General features: G+C 36.8%; 1 pseudogene; it reads right to left on the minus strand.

Moving 5' to 3' along the window:
- Window positions 1-9,670: 9,670 nt before the first annotated feature.
- On the minus strand, window positions 9,671-9,714 carry LOC129011047 (U7 small nuclear RNA; annotated as a pseudogene).
- Between the last annotated feature and the right edge of the window lie 212 nt (window positions 9,715-9,926).

A 9,926-nucleotide genomic window follows, 5' to 3' on the forward strand; every position in this document is an offset into this window, starting at 1 on the left:
CAACTTCATTCTTTTAAATAAAGTTAATTCTCTAAATGCAACATCATCTGTGATTTAAATTTTATGCTTTCCCAGCTCATTTTTTTGTATGTTAATTTACATATTATGAACAACAACAACAAAAAAAACTCTTATCCTATCATGTGTCTTCATTTTTGTTCCAGAACTGTGGGCATGTTATGTATGCCAGCAAAAGGGAATTCAAGTAACCAGATTAGAAAGGTAATTAAGAATGCAGTTGAGCACGATATTCAGTCCCCAGCCCTATGCTGGAGTAAGGTATGGTGGAGAGAGAGAAGAGAGGTGGGCGATAATGGTAAGTCCAGTATCAGAAATAGTGGGCTTTGGAGAAGAAGGAGTTTTTGAATGTCTGATAGGAAGCAGCCATTTATCAGCTTATTTGACCCTAGACATGTCAATTAAACTCTTTAGGTTTCAGTTCCTTTTCCTTGTGGATGAAAGGACTAAACCCCATTAGAAATACTTTCCTGCTCTATGATACTTTGATTCTTATTTTCTCCGTAATGGTGGGAAAACAAGAAAGAATTATCTGAGAAAAAGTGTAGGAAAAAGATAACAATTATTAAAGATAGAGAGATGCAAAAAAGAGACATGATTGCTGGTTATGAAAGGAAACATATTTTAAAAAGTAAGAATTTAGGTCTTCATCCATCCCCCTCTGAGTTTCTTGAACAAATATTTATACAGTGCTAGTCAATACTTACGTAGCACTGACTACATGCCGGTCATTGTTTTAAGGGCTTTATAAATATTAACTAATTCAACAAGAATATAAGTTTTACTATTATTCCTATTTCATTGCTGAGGAAATGGGCACAGAGAGTTTAAGTAACTTAACCCAGGTCACATAGCTGGTAAGGGCCAGAGCTGGATTTCAAACCCAGGCAGTCTGGATCCAGAGTTCATGCTCTTTTAATGCTGATTTTACTGTTAGAATTTGCCATACATTTTCCTCAGTGAAAACCCCCACATCAAAGACAAAAACTTATTGAACTGTAACAAGAATAATAAATCACTCCAGACATATTTAGGCTAACACATACCCTATTTGTTTCTGTGTAATTACACTTTCTCAAGAGCCTGCCACAATTGGTATCACTGTTTTCTTATGAACTCTTCAAGCAAGACTAATGCAAAAGGGAGAGGATTGTTCTTTGTTCAGCTGCAAACCAGGTGGCACAAAGCACAGAGAAGAAAGCCAGGCTCCAGAGAACGTGTGAAGGCAACCAACTCTCAGAGACACTTGCATAATTAGTCAGAAAGCATTTTCCTTCAAATGACTGCAATTTTTTAAAGCGCTATCCCATTTTTCTCCCATCACCCTAGTTAAAAAAAGACAACAAAAAACGTACAAAAAAAACCCTCCCCAAAGCAAGACTACTAAAATAAAATAGTTTGGCTGTGAGCAAACATTTGAAGCTTAAGTGTTATGTTGACCTTGTACTGCAGGAGGCAGCATCTCATTAATAAAACAATGACCATGTGTTTTTGTTGTTGTCCTTGAGGTTTTTTTTATGTTTGTTTCAGTATTGTGAATAAGACTATGATTGTCTCATTCTCTAATATGCTTGATTTCTATTCAGAAAGTAAAGAACTGAAAGGTTTTGTAAAGGGGTTAGAACCAGTGATTGTTGCTGATTTACTTCTGTGAAATTGAGTCCCTTTCCTTTTCTATTGTTTGTCTACTGTTAAATTTAATTTCTTGTGCTCACAATTAAAGTTTAAAATATTAGAGTCGGAGGAAGCTGGGAGATCGTTTCTCTTGATTTAATTCTCTGATTTTACAGATATGGAAACAAGATCAGAGTGGTTAAATGGCTTGTCCAAAGACAGCTAGTGGCATAGCCAGGACTGGCTTTTCCACTGCAGGTTCTGTGCTCATACCAAGCTTCATTGTTTGCTCAGTCTGGAGTTGAGCCTCTGTAACACCCTCTTTTCTTTTTCCCAACCAAACACATCCTTCTTCCACCTCATATCCCTTTATTTTCTTTCATCCAATCCAATTTATTTTAGAAGGAGATTAACAATGAGTACCTGTGAAGTTAATGCTGATGTCTAGAGGGTAATTCAAACTTGCTGAACTTCAAGCAATGAAATGTCTTGGGAGCCATCCATCAGAGGTACTTTGAGGCTATGCTTGCAGAGAGAGACGTCCCGACTGCTGGAAGCTAGGGCTTCCTTTATTCCAGGGTATTGCAATGATGTCAGTGTGTGTTAGAACTTAGCACTGAGCCTCTGGTCCTGCTGCACTGACTCTCCCCTCCCCCCATCATCTTTTTATATTTTATTTAAATATGCATGAATTTTTATTAAAGTCTCTCTTCTTTCTTAAGAATTAAAATTGGCATCTCAGGATAGAACTTGTACTCTCCCACTCCCTAGAACCCCAAAGCGTTCCTGGATTTTCCTGTATTTGCTTCTTTCCAAAAAAAAAAAAAAAAAAAATCTTGCATTTTACCCATCAAATTTCATTTACAACACCCTGGTCCATAGTAATATTTCCTTCCTTTACCCTAGAACATCTGTATTGATAGCTCTTGTCTTACTATTGTTAAAAGAAAAACTTTCATCAAATTAAAATTTATCAGAGCTTAATTGAGCAAAGAATAATTCTTGAACCCACAACCCTCAAAACGAGAACAGGTTCGGAGAACTCCAGCCCCCAGTGTGGTCAGGTAGCATTAATGAACAGAGGAGGAAGTAAGATGCAGAGATAGCTCTCTTGGTTACAACTTGGTGTTTGCCTTATTTGAACAAGATCTGATCAGTTGTCCACCTGCAATTAACTGAAGCTCAGCTGTTGTCACTGGCTGAGACTCAGGTATTGTTACAGGAGTACTCCTAAATTAGGTCTTCTGTTAGTTTATGTGCTAAATGAGGCTGCGGTTAGTTATGAAAGGACTCACATCCTCAGGCCAAATTTAGTTTAACACTACTTAATATTCAAAGTCTGGCCTCTCCAGCTAGATTATAACCTATCCCAGGTTATTTTCACATCCGTTTTGCTGTAGAAGATTGGCATCTATCTAGGGGATTAGCTGTCTCAAGGCCCAGCCCCTCTCCTAATCCTTGCTACCACAATTAAAAGGATTTTGTGGCTAATTTGATTTATCAAATTTCAGGATGCTGATTAAGCCACATTTGCCAAAGGGTTGATACTCGTTTAAAGGTTACCTATGGATATGACCCTTTCTTCTCTCTTTCTTCCAAGTGGCAGGCAGGCTGATCCATAGGGCAGTCTGGCCACCCACCTTACTCTCCTCATTTGAAAAATCTGGGGTAGCTGCCTGATAATAAAATTTAGATTTGGGGTTAGGTAGAAGGAAAAATCACTCTTTAGTTCTTGAATCCAATTAACATAGAGCTCCACATTGGGGTTTCAGGCTGTGCCAATATCAATAAAGTGTCGTTTGATTTTGCCTTTGCTCCTTTATGTCTCCATGAGATCCTTAAGGAGAGATAGTATGCCTGATACTAATATAGGATTTGGATATTTCTACACAAATTTTTTTAAGTGAGCACATTAAAGATTTACCTTTTTAATTAGCCCTAAGTGTGATAAATCTCGTTCAAAGGAGTATAGTAGAGAACAAGTGTAGTCACTGAAAGAATAAATATTGAATGAAAGATTGCTAAGTTAGGTACAATCAAGCCAATGTCCTCTAGAGCAATTAAATATAATATTGGGAGTTATCGTTTTTTTTACCTGACAGGACTCATTTGGATTTACTATGTACCATCTCTACTAATCTCTAGGAGACAAAATTTATTTTCATTGTTATTTGCCAAGAATCATTTATATCATTATAAGTTTTCTTAAAAAAAGTATTTTAAGTTCCAGGATACAAGTGCAGAACGTGCAGATTTGTAACGTAGGTAAACATGTGCCAAGATGGTTTGTTGTACCTATCAACCCATCACCTAGGTATTAAGCCCCGCATAAGTTAGCTATGTATTCTGATGCTCTCCCTCCCTTGGCCCCCTTAACAGGCTCCAGTGTGTGTTGTGCCCCTTCATGTGTCCATGTGTTCTCAATGTTCAGCTCCCACTTATAAGTGAGAACACGTGGTGCTTGATTTTCTGTTCCTTTGTTAGTTTGCTGAGGATAATGGCTTTGAGCTCCATCCATGTCCTTGCAAAAGACATGATCTCGTTCCATTGCATGGCTGCATATATTCCATGGTGTATGTGTAGTACATTTTCTTTATCCAGTCTACCACTGATGGGCATTTGTGTTGATTCCATGTCTTTGTTATTGTGAATAGTGCTGCAATGAACATATGCGTGCATGTATCTTTACAATAGAATGATTTATTTTCCTTTGGGTATATTGAAAAAGGAGGGACTTCTCCCTAACACATTTTATAAGACCAGCATCATCCTGATACTAAAACCTGGCAGAGAAACAACAAAAAAACTTCACGTCAATATCCCTGATGAACATTGATGCAAAAATCCTCAATAAAATACTGGCAAACCGAATCCAGCAGCACATCAAAAAGCGTATCCACCAGGATCAAGTCGGCTTCATTCCAGGGATGAAAGCCTGGTTCAACACAGGCAAATCAGTAAACATAATTCATCACATAAACAGAACTAAGGACAAAAACCACATGATTATCTCAATAGACACAGAAAAGGCCTTCGATAAAATTCTACATCCCTTCATGTTAAAAACTGTCAAACTGGATATTGATGGAACACACCTCAAAATAATAAGAGCTTTTATGACAAACCCATAGTCAATATCATACTGAATGGGCAAAAGCTGGAAGCATTCCCTTTGAAAACCGGCACGAGACAAGGATGCCCTCTCTCACCACTCCTATTCAACATAGTGTTGAAAGTTCTGGCCAGGGCAATCAAGCAGGAGAAAGAAATAAAGGGTATTCAAATACGAAGAGAGGAAGTCAAAACTGTCTCTGTTTGCAGATAACATAATCCTATATCTAGAAAACCCCATTGTCTCAGCCCGAAAGCTTCTTCAGCTCATAAGCAACTTCAGCAAAGTCTCAGGATACAAAATCAATGTGCAAAACTCACAAGCATTCCTATACATCAACATTATAAGTTTTTCTACAAGGCAACATCTACCTTCATTGAGTGATAAAATACCCTAATCAATAGTAAATTGTAAATCAAACAGAGGCAAGTAATTTAGAGAATTGAATAATCTTTGAATGTGTGTGCTACACTTGTGTATGCGTGACTTGAAAGAAAATGTAGTCATCCTTTTGCCTTTTTCCAAATTTTGGATATTTTTTTCCTTAGCAGTCCCACATTATAATCATAAATAATCTCTAAAAATAATTCTTGATCTCCAAAAAAAAAAAAAACCTGATCTTTGGCCTGGTTCATTTACAAAGGTATAGCAAGAGTATAAACTAATATACTTAGTTTATGTCACCTTATAGTATGGTCAGCAAATACAGAGATTAGAGTGCTAAGCAACTACCAAGACCAGAAAATTCTGCAGATTTCTTAAGAAACCAAGACTGCATTTTGAATAGGCTCTCTACAGAAGTTTAGAAACATTTTATTAGCAAAATTTTAAGCATATGCAGAAGTAAAGATGATCCTGTAATAAATACCCCTGTACTTGTTTCCCAGCTTCAATAATTATCAACCCATGGCTCATCTTATTTTTTCTATAGTTGCCCTCTCAACGCTGAATTAATTTAAAATTTTCTTATATCTTTATTGAAGTATAATAAAATACATAGGTTTATTTTAAGTCTTGGTATACATGTGCATAATGTGCAGGTTTTTTACATAGGTAAACATGTGCCATGGTGGTTAGCTACACCTATCAACCCATCACCCAGGTATTAAGTCCAGCGTGCATAAAATGCATATATTTAAAATGTGTAATTTGATCAAGTGACATTGGCAATGTCAATTTCATTGACGTGTGTATATACCCATGAAATCATCTCTAAAATCCAGATACAAAACATTTACAGCACAGCCAAAAGTTTTCTCTTCCTCTTTGTAATCTGTCTCTCATCTGTCTTCAGGCAACTACTGACCTACTTCCTGTCTCTGCATATTGCATTTTCTAGAATGTTATATAAATTCAATTATGTAGTATATACTCTTCTTCTTTGCTTGGCTTCTCTCACTAAGCATAATAATTTTGATGTTCATCCTCGTTGTATGTCTCGGTAGTTTAGTATTTCATGATACGAATGTATCACAATCTGTTTATCCATTCATCTGTTGATGGCCATTTGGATTGTTTCCAGTTTTTAACTGTTAAAAATACAGGTGTTATGAGCATTCATGTACAAATTTTTATGTTTGGGTTCTCTTGTGTAAATACCTAGCAGTAGAATAGCTAAGTTGTATGGCTGGTAACTGTTTAACTCTTTATGAAATGTCAAATTGTTTTCCAAAGTGGCCATGCTATTCCACAAAACCTGATATGGTTTGAATTTCTGTCCCCACCCAAATCTCATGTTGAATTGTAATCCCCTATACACAGGACTGGAGGAGGGGTCTGGTGGGAGGGGATTGGATCATAGGGGCAGATCTCCCCCTTGCTGTTCTCATCATAGTGAGTTCTCATGAGATCTGCTTGTTTAAAAGTGTGCAGCACCTCCCTTGTCTTTATCTTCCTCTTTCTCCATCTTCCTCTTTCTCCGGCCATGTAATATGTGCCTGCTTCCCCTATGCCTTCTGCCATGATTGTGAATTTCCTGATGCCTCCCCAGTCATGCTTTCTGTATAGCCTGAGGAATTGTGAGTCAACCTCTTTTCTTCATAAATTACCCAGTCTCAGGTAGTTCTTTATAGCAATGTGAGAACAGACTAATACAAACCCAAAGCAGTGAGTGAGATTTTCAGTTGCTTCATACTTCACTGAGGCTTGGTAAGATTATTTTTATTTTTTAAAATTTAGTTATACTGGATGGGCATGGTGGCTCACGCCTGTAATCCCAGCACTTTGGGAGGCCGAGATGGGAGGATCACGAGGTCAGGAATTCAAGACCAGCCTGTCCAAGATGGTGAAACCCTGTTTCTACTAAAAATACAAAAATTAGCCAAGAGTGGTGGCGGGCGCTTGTAATCCCAGCTACTCAGGAGCCTGAGGCAGGAGAATCGCTTTAACCCGGGAGGCAGAGGCTGCAGTGAGCTGAGATTGTGCCGCTGCACTCCAGCCTGGGTGACAGAACAAGACTCCATCTCAAAAAAAAAAAAAAAAAAAAAAAGTCATTCTGATGAATGTGTGCTTGTATCTTATTGTAATTTTAATATGTAATCTCTGTAATGATTAGTGATGTTGAGCATCTTTTCATATACTTTATATTTCATATACTTTATATCTTCTTTTGTGAAGTGTTCACAACTTTTGCCCACTTTTAAAATTGGGTTTTTGTCTTCTCATTGAGTTGTGAGAGTTCTTTAGATATTCTGAATCAAAGTTTTTTGCTATACACAAGTGTGGCAAAATATTTTTCCCAGTGGTTTGCCTTTTCATTTTCTTAATGATGTGTTTCAAAGAGCAAAATTTTTTATTTTGATGAAGCCCAATTTATAAAATTTTAAATTATTTGTGGTCTTTGAGTTCTGAGAAATTTTTGCTTGCTCTAAAATCTCAGAGGTATTGAAATGATATGTATGTTTTCATTGTTGATTTGCAACTTAATTCTATTGCAATCAGACAGCATACTCTGTAGAATTTTGATTTTTTAAAATTTATTGAAACCTGTTTTATGGTTCTATGCTCTATATCGGTGAATGATATGGTTTGGCTCTGTGTCCCCACACAAATCTCAAATTGTAATTCCCAGTGTTGGTGGAGGGACTTGGTGGGAGGTGATTGGATAATGAGGATGGATTTCCCCCTTGCTGTTCTCATGATAGTGAGTGAGTTCTCATAAGATCTGGTTGTTTAAAAGGGTGTGGCACTTCCCCTTTTGCTTGCTCTCTCCTGCTCTGTTATGGTGAGACTTCTGCCATGATGGTAAGTTTCCTGAGGCCTCCCCAGCCATGCTTCCTATACAGCTTGTGGAACTGTGAGCCAATCAAACCTCGTCTCTTTATAAATTATCCAGTCTCAGGTAGTTCTTTATAGCAGTGTGGGAACAAACTAATACAGTGAATATATCATCTACATGTACACTTGAAAATCACGTGAATTCGCAGTTGCTGATTTTGTTAATTATGTCATGGTTGTCCATGGTATTTTTCAGATTGTGTTTTTACTGAGATTGTGTCTGGCTCTTTCCTCCATTGCTGTGCATGAGATAGTAACATCTCCAACTTGGATTATAGAATTGTATAATCCTCCCTTTAATTTTGCCAATTTCTGCCCTCATATCATATATTTCAAATCTCTGGTAGTAGATTCATACATGTTTATGATTTTATGTCTTCCTTTATTATTTTTATTAACTCTGATAATACTATTTGCCTTGAAGTCTAACTTATCTGATATTAATATGAGCACTTCAACCTTCTTATTCTGACTTTTTGCTTGGTGTATATATTTTTAATCCATTTTATTTCAACGTATGTCTTTCTTTATATATAAATTGTGTTTCTCTTGGGCAGCATATATTTGTTCTTGCTTTTTTAATCCATTCTGAGAACCTCTGCCGTCTATTTGGATTGCAAAGTTAATATTTAATCTTACTGATATGATTGGATTTATGTCTGCCATAGCATTTTTTTCTTCTGTCTGCTCCTGTGCTTTTTATTCCGCTATTGTTCCTCTCCTACCTTTTTAAAAAATTATTCGAATATTTCTAAAGCTCTTTATGGTATATTTTGGATGTGGTTTGTTTGGCCCCTCCAAGTCTCATGTTGAAATTTGATCCCCAGTTTTGGAGGTGGGGCCTGATGGGAGGTGTTTGAGTCATGGGGGCAGGTCATGTATTAATGACTTGGTGCCATCCTCTTGATAATAAATTCTTACTCTATTAGTTTCTGTAAGAGTTCCTTCCATTGCTGGTTATTAAAAGTGAGCTTAGCACCTTGCCCCTCTCTTGCGTCTTTTCTCTCGCCATATGATCACTATACAGGCTAACTCCCCTTGGCCTTCTGCCATGAGTGGATGCATGCTGGGGACCTCGCTGGAAGTTAAGCAGATGCCAGCACCATGCTTCTTGTACAGCCTGCAGAAATGTAAGCTGGATATAAACTACTTTTTTTTTTTTACAGATTGCCCAGCCTCACATATTCCTTTATAGCAACACAAACGGACTGAGACAATATATAAGGTATTTTGTGGCTTTTAAGCTATACCTCTTTGTATTATTTATGTTTAGTGATTTTCCTAGCAATTTTATTGTATGTCCTTAACTTTTGCAGTCTATTTAGAATAAACATTTTATTGCTTTTTGTAAGATGTAGAACACTGCAACTACACAGGTTCACTTGCCCTCCTCTGCAGGCTGCTATTTTTATGCCATAAGTGTCACGGGTATCACATCACATACCTCTAAATCCCATAAGACAATGTTATAGCTTTTGCTTTAAAGTCATATGCATTATTAATAAATTAAGAAGAAAAAGTAGTCTTTTATATTTACTGCCAATGCTTACTAATTCTTATGCTCTTCATTACTTCTTGAAGATCCAGGATTTTTCTTTTTCTGTGAGGGGTTTTCTGGTTTAAAAAAAAAAAAAGAAAGAAAAAAGAAAAATTGGAATACCTGACAGACAAATTCTAAAAGAGCTGTAACACTTATATAGGGCTTTATGTGATATCATTTCTCTCTCTAGGCTGAAGAAATTCCCTTAGTCACAGAATAGACAAATTTCTTAGGAGTGCTTTGTAGAAACTGGTACAACAAACAAATCACAGCATTTATTTAAAAATGGTAGGTTTATCACACCAGAATAATGACATATATTTTCATATATAAAACTCCAGAAAATTCAACAAATTTAGTTGTGCA

Source organism: Pongo pygmaeus, chromosome 10 (genome assembly GCF_028885625.2).
Source record: "Pongo pygmaeus isolate AG05252 chromosome 10, NHGRI_mPonPyg2-v2.0_pri, whole genome shotgun sequence".
Classification (NCBI taxonomy): Eukaryota; Metazoa; Chordata; class Mammalia; order Primates; family Hominidae; genus Pongo; species Pongo pygmaeus.